The 6,552-nt window shown below is 30.7% G+C and overlaps 1 non-coding gene across 1 annotated transcript; it reads right to left on the bottom strand.

Annotated features, from left to right (window-relative positions):
• Positions 1–1,989: 1,989 nt before the first annotated feature.
• LOC113381670 lies at positions 1,990–2,202 on the bottom strand. The gene has a single exon (XR_003367558.1). It is a non-coding gene; the product is annotated as a small nucleolar RNA U3 (small nucleolar RNA).
• Positions 2,203–6,552: the final 4,350 nt, after the last annotated feature.

Raw genomic sequence — 6,552 nt, forward strand, 5'->3', positions numbered from 1 at the left:
TGATAAAAGAGTGAAGATGTGAACGTGGCGCCACTAACGAATTGGAATTGAACTAGTGGTGTATGTGATGGAATCATAGATAAATAAGCATGGATGGATGGAATTGTGCCTTAATGCAAATTGCTGGACTTCCCGTACCGTAGCGAAATGTTCGAGGAATATTAAATGTTTTCTAATACATTATTATAAATATTGTAACATTGTCTAATATTTATAAGAATTATATAAACTGAATTGCTAAGTTGAAATTATTTGTTTATAGTATATTAGAACTTTAGTCAGAATTAAAATTATAATCTGAATTATTTTCGATATACAAAAAAAATTGAAACAAAAACTCTTTTTTCTAAAAGCAATTATTTTGTTAAAACAAAAGCAAAAAATTCTCTGAATCATTTACATCGGACGCTAAGTTCTCTCAAAAACGGTCATTTTTTGCAAATTTAGCTCTGTATCTTTAAAATGGCAGGATCTGCCTTTGCCAAAAACTAATCATCTCTTCTCCCAATCATTACAAATTGAATGTTTTTAAGGTCCTTACAATCGGATATTCCGTTCCGTCAAAAAATCGATATGCATTTTTTGCACTCTTTGCTCCTTATCTTCATAACGGTTGGATTTGCCTTTGCCAAAAACTAATCAAAACGTCTCCCTATCAATAGGAATCGAATGTTTTTTGAACCATTCAAATCGGTTGATCCGGGCGCCCGAAAACTTGGACGAAAAAATTCGGAAATACAAAACAAACACACACACATTCATTTTTTCTGAGGTATGCCAAAATGAACCTTCAAAACGTTAAGATATGCAAAAATTTTCATTTTCAATTTTCGGCCCATTACAATACCCTCTTCTATTTACTTTTCTTTTATCCATGACTATACCTCCCCTACGTTAATTAGCATTATAACTCGTGCATTAAAAAAAGTTGCTGATACTTCCCGTACTAAAAATTAAAATGTTTATAAAAGCTTAATTTTTTTTTTGAAGAATTTGAAACAATTAGATTCAATAAAAATAAATAAATACTTTAAAAAAAATTGATTTATTGTTGTGTTTTAATTTTTATTTGAAAAATTAGATTTTTTTCAAAGCGTACCTGTTTTAAAGACAAAATATTGAAGCGCGCATATAAATATAAACAAAATTTATATCCAGTGGGGTAAGTTTTTATATATCTTTACGTTTCAAAAGTTTCTGAATATTTTGGTATACCTTAAAAAAAATTGATGTATGTTTGTGTGTGTGTGTTTGTGTGTATGTGTGTGTCCGTGTGCGTGTGTGTGTACGGATACAATTTTTTGTCAACGATTTCGGGAACACCGATCAACCGATTTGAATAATTCAGAAAACATTCGATTCGTATTGATAAGGAGACGTGTTGACTAGTTTTTGGCAAAGGCAGGTCTAGCCGTTAGCAAAAAATACGGTAACTCAGTTTTTAAGAGAACGGAGCGTCCGATTTTATTAATTCAACAAACATTTAACTTGTATTAAAAAGATCAAGATCTGATTAAATTTTTGGGAAGGCAGGTCCAGCGGTTATAGACGCTCAATAAAAATAAGTTAAAAAATGTCTTTTTGCGATCAAAAATATTTATTGGACCTATGTACATCAAATTATCAGAGATTTTAATAATGTGTACATATTTTGTACAAATTTTTCTGGGTTCCGTACCAAGATTTTTAAATAAGGTACAGAAAGTTCCAGTAATTTGTCTTAAAGCACGATGCCATGCACCCCACTTATAAAATATATGATAATGTACATATGGACAATAAACATTTTTTTAACTTATTTTTATATAGAGTCCATAACCGCTAAACCTGCCTGCCTGCCCAAATGACTGTCCATTATTTATCTCGCTGAAACTTTTACTGTCGAACTGAACTTCTTTTCTTATAAACTTTTATTTAAGAAGAAAAGACAAAAATCGAAAAGATGTTGGCGGCGTTTTTGGAAAGCACAAGATAATAATATTTAAAGAGACCTCTCAGAAAGCATCACACCCATGACCAGAATCTACGAGGGATTTTGGCGAACGGTCATCGACGATGATCAAACTCCAAATGAAGTTCGACCACCTTTCTCACGCTCAGGGTGCGATGCTACGACTCATCTTCGAGGTCGCATCAACTCCACTTTTGAGTGAAGAGATTGTGAAGACATACTACAGAAATGATCCTGTGAAGTATGATCTTGCCCAAACGACGTTTCGACCGTAACAGGAAAATTCCTTTCAAGTTTGTGCGGCGATTACAGGTTAACGTTACCCAGGTATACGATGCGGTGACATCTAACATCTAACATTCCATTTTCAAGTTTTGCTTATAGAAGCAGCGTTGGGCGTAAATGAGTACATGATAGAACTTCATAATATGTATATTATTTTTTTTAATTCAGTGTTTGTCATGTATTCTAAAGTTTTATTTTTATCTAGCTAATACAAATAGTAGTTACGTGAAACATGAAACTGAACATGACATATCACATAAAATACGATTTTTAACTTCCCGTAGAAGTTTGTTTTCGCGAAAAGAACAGATTTGCTGATGTTATGTTTTCTGACGTTTCAAGTCATTCTAAATCGAAGGAGACAAATATAGAAAAATTATGTGTGTGTGTGAGTCGATTTTCATTTTCGATTTTTTTGCGATTACTATAACTTAACCTAGGGGAAGTTAAAAAAAAACAAAAAGGATTAAATAAATGAATAAATGATAATTATCAGTTGATAATGATCAGTTATACCTTTAAAAATAACATACAAAAATTTTAAATCGATAACGATCATTTTATCTTTAAACGCGTTTTTCTCGAAAGAGCATTTTCCGAATTTGCTGCAGTGATTACTCAAAAACAAATAATCCGATCGCTATCATCTTTTTACGTATTCTACAAATAGTTCTCCTTACAATGACTTATCGATTTTTTGATCTGATAAAAAATCGAATTTTGGCAGGCCAAATACGATCAAAATTTTGGGTAAAATTCGACTATCTCTTTAAAAACGCCGCCATATTGTCAATATTTGATTTTTTATTTTTATCGTAGGTCATTGAACGGACAATATTATCTAGTTTAACGAGATTTGTTATTATTATGTTTTATCAACGGAGAAGGCTACTATCACTGCAGCAGTGGAGGAGCTTTTTTTGGCGCCGCCGGAGATTGCATATCATTTCAAAAATATTTCATAATTTATTTCAAAAATTTTACTGTGTATTGTCATACTAGGTGTGCCCCTTAAACTTTCGTCTATATAAGTTTAAATGAAAAGTAAACTAGTTGGTATTGGTATTTTACATTGAGGCAAGTTACATAAACTTCCCGATATGTGTAAATAATCGACTTAATCAATAAAAAATAAATTAGTTTATGAGTGATTAAAAGTATTCCGAGTGGATTTAATATAATTGAAAACGAACGAACACGTTAACTCGGAGTATTATCGAAAAGGAAATTTTCAAAGATCAACAATTTTTATAATTGAACCAGTACTCTATCTTTATACCAAGTAAATCGTCTAATTTTAATTTCAACAAACGTCAAAAAACTACTCATTTTCTCAAACTTTGATGATTTTTTAAAATTAAACTATTTGTAATTTACTTTTAATTAAACTACGGCTTGGTAGATCACAAAACTCACAAAACTGACAAACGATAGTCCTCATTGAGATACATCAAATGGCTTTTATTAGTTTCTGAAATCGGTTCAGACGTTTGTGAGAAAACGTCGATCAAAGGTCTAATTTTGACAAATGCCAAAAAACAATACTAATTATTGCAAACTTTAAAAAAATTTTAAAATTGAACGACTTGTCGTAGGGCCGTAATATTTTAGTATAGAATTTTTTTTATAACACTTCATTACAAGAAGGCCCCCGGCCGATCTTTACCAAAAACTAATCAGCACGATTCCCAACCAATATCTTTCGAACAGTTTTTGAATTTTCAAAATCGATTCAGAATTGCGGGCTAAAACGTGGACAAATTTTTTTTCACTTTTCTGCTATTCACAAAGAAACCGCTTGGCTGATCGTCTCGCAAATTTCATATACGCTAGTCCTCATCGAGTGATATTGAATGGCTTTTAAATTTATGAAATCGGTCCAGCCGTTTTTGACAAAGCGTCGATTTACGGCAAAAAATCTATTCACATACACATACAGAAACACATACATTTTCCAATTTTGATCTCATTCGATTCAAAATGGCTTGAAACGTCGAGAAAACATAAAATTAGCGATTTTTTTATGAAAACATAAAGTTCTCCTTCGGGAAGTAAAAAAATAAAACTATGATTTTATCTATTTTTTTTAATAACAATTGTTCAATTAATTAACAATAAATTTTATAAAATTATATAAATTGAATTGCAAAGTTCAAATTATTTATTTGAAACATATATGTGAGCTTTAGAACTTTAGCTAAAGTTAAAATTGAAATCGAAAGCATTTTTGATATTAAAAAAAATAATTTTGAAAAAAATACGTACATACAGACTGTCATCAACACAAACAAAATGTATTTTGAATCATTCGAATCGGATGCTTTGTTCTCTCAAAAATTGCCATGCCTTGCTCTTTAAGCTGCGTATCTCCGAAACGGCTGGACCTGTCTTTGCCAAAAATTAATCACCACGTGTCCTATCACTACAAATTGTATGCTTTTTGATAATTCATCAGAAATTGTGGATGAAAAATTGTATCCATACAAAACACACTCGCACACACATCCATTTGCCCTAATCTAATCAAAATGCTCAGAAGCTTGAAATGTAAAGATATGCAAAAAAAATCTATTAGATATTTGGACGATTACTATAACTTATATAAGGGAAGTTATAAAATATATAATGTAAAAACATTCTCAGAAGGCATCAAGTCCATGGCCAATTGTGTAAAGCAATTAAAATATTAATATAATGATTTGACTACTCTTATAAACGCCGTTTAATCAAATTTCGGATATCACAACCAATTTAAAAAGAAAACTAGTGGGGTGCATGACATTTTGCCTTGAGGCAAATTGCTGGAACTTCCCGTACCGTATTTAAACATTCGAGGAATGAAAATAATCAATAATTTGTTAATTTTAATTTAATATTAAAATAATTAATAATTTTTTTAGAAGTTTGAAATTTTTTTCAAAAAAAACCTTTTTTGACTTCCCGTAGTTATAGTAATTGCAAAAAAATCGAAAATGAAAATTTTTGCATTTCTCGACGTTTCAAAGGTTTTTGAATATTTTAGCATACCTTAAAAAAATGGATGTATGTGTGTGTGTGTTCGGATACAAATTTTCGTCGACGATTTCGAGAACACCGATCAACCGATTTAAATAATTTAATAAACATTCGATTTGCACTGATAAGGAGACGTACTGTTTAGTTTTTGGTGGAGGCAAGTCTAGCCGTTCCAAAGATACGAAGCAAAAAGGGCCCAAACTGGTAACACGGTTTTTAAGAGAACGGAGCGTCCGATTTTAAAAATTCAAAACACATTTTATTTGTATTGACAAGATGAAGAATTGATCAAATTTTTGTGGAGGCAGGTCTAGCGGTTTCGGAGACCTAATGAAAAAAGTAAAACAAAAAGCCATTTGGCGGTCAAAAATGATCATTAGACATATGCACATCAAATTATCAGATATTTTATAGAGATTTTTACAATAAGTATGAATTTTGTTTACATTCCTATGGTTCAGTACCAATGTTTATCTGTTAGACGGCGACGCGGCGCTTACGCGCTTTGACATTTCGTCTGTATGTAGTTAAAGCAGTACGATTGCTTTGAAAAAAAGTTCATAATTTCCAAATGCCATAATAAAGAAAACTTTTTTTATCAAACATTTTTTTTTGTTTCTCAAAAATCTAATTTTTTCGAAGTAAATTTTTTGCAAAAATGTTAATCGCTTTTAAAAAAATAATAATTTTTGGTACGGAAAGTACCAGCAATTTGTCTTAAGGCACGATGCCTTAATTGCCTTAAGACAGAATTCAACTTACAGCTAGTTCTATTTTCTTTTGAAAATTTGAAAATTTCGAAATATTCTCAAATTTTTGTATTATATCGATTTTTTTAAATTTTGATATTTTTCAAAATTTAGTTTTCTTTTGAAAATAAAAACTTGATTTTTTCTGGAAATGTTCCTAATTACTAAAATTTCTTATTTCTTATTTTTCTTAATTACTAAAAGCAAAATGTTTTTTGAATTAATCTAATCGGATGATACGTACTCTCAAAAACGGCATGACCATTTTCACACCTTCATTTGCACACACACACACATGCTATTTTTCATTCATTGCATTTTTTCTAAGGTATGCCAAAATGTTCAGAAGCCTTTGAAACGTAAAGATATATAAAAAATTTCATTCTCGATTTTTTTGCGATAACTATAACTTGCCCTATGTTTTCTTGCTGAAACTTTTACTGTTCCCGAACGTCTTCTATCATTCTTGTGAACATGAATTATTCTAGTTATAAGGAACGCCAATTCGTTGGTGTTGGTTTTGGAACGCACAAGATAATAAATTTTAAAGTA

Source organism: Ctenocephalides felis, unplaced genomic scaffold (genome assembly GCF_003426905.1).
Source record: "Ctenocephalides felis isolate EL2017-DRISC unplaced genomic scaffold, ASM342690v1 CF-g0.4_SCAFFOLD_02979, whole genome shotgun sequence".
Lineage (NCBI taxonomy): Eukaryota > Metazoa > Arthropoda > Insecta > Siphonaptera > Pulicidae > Ctenocephalides > Ctenocephalides felis.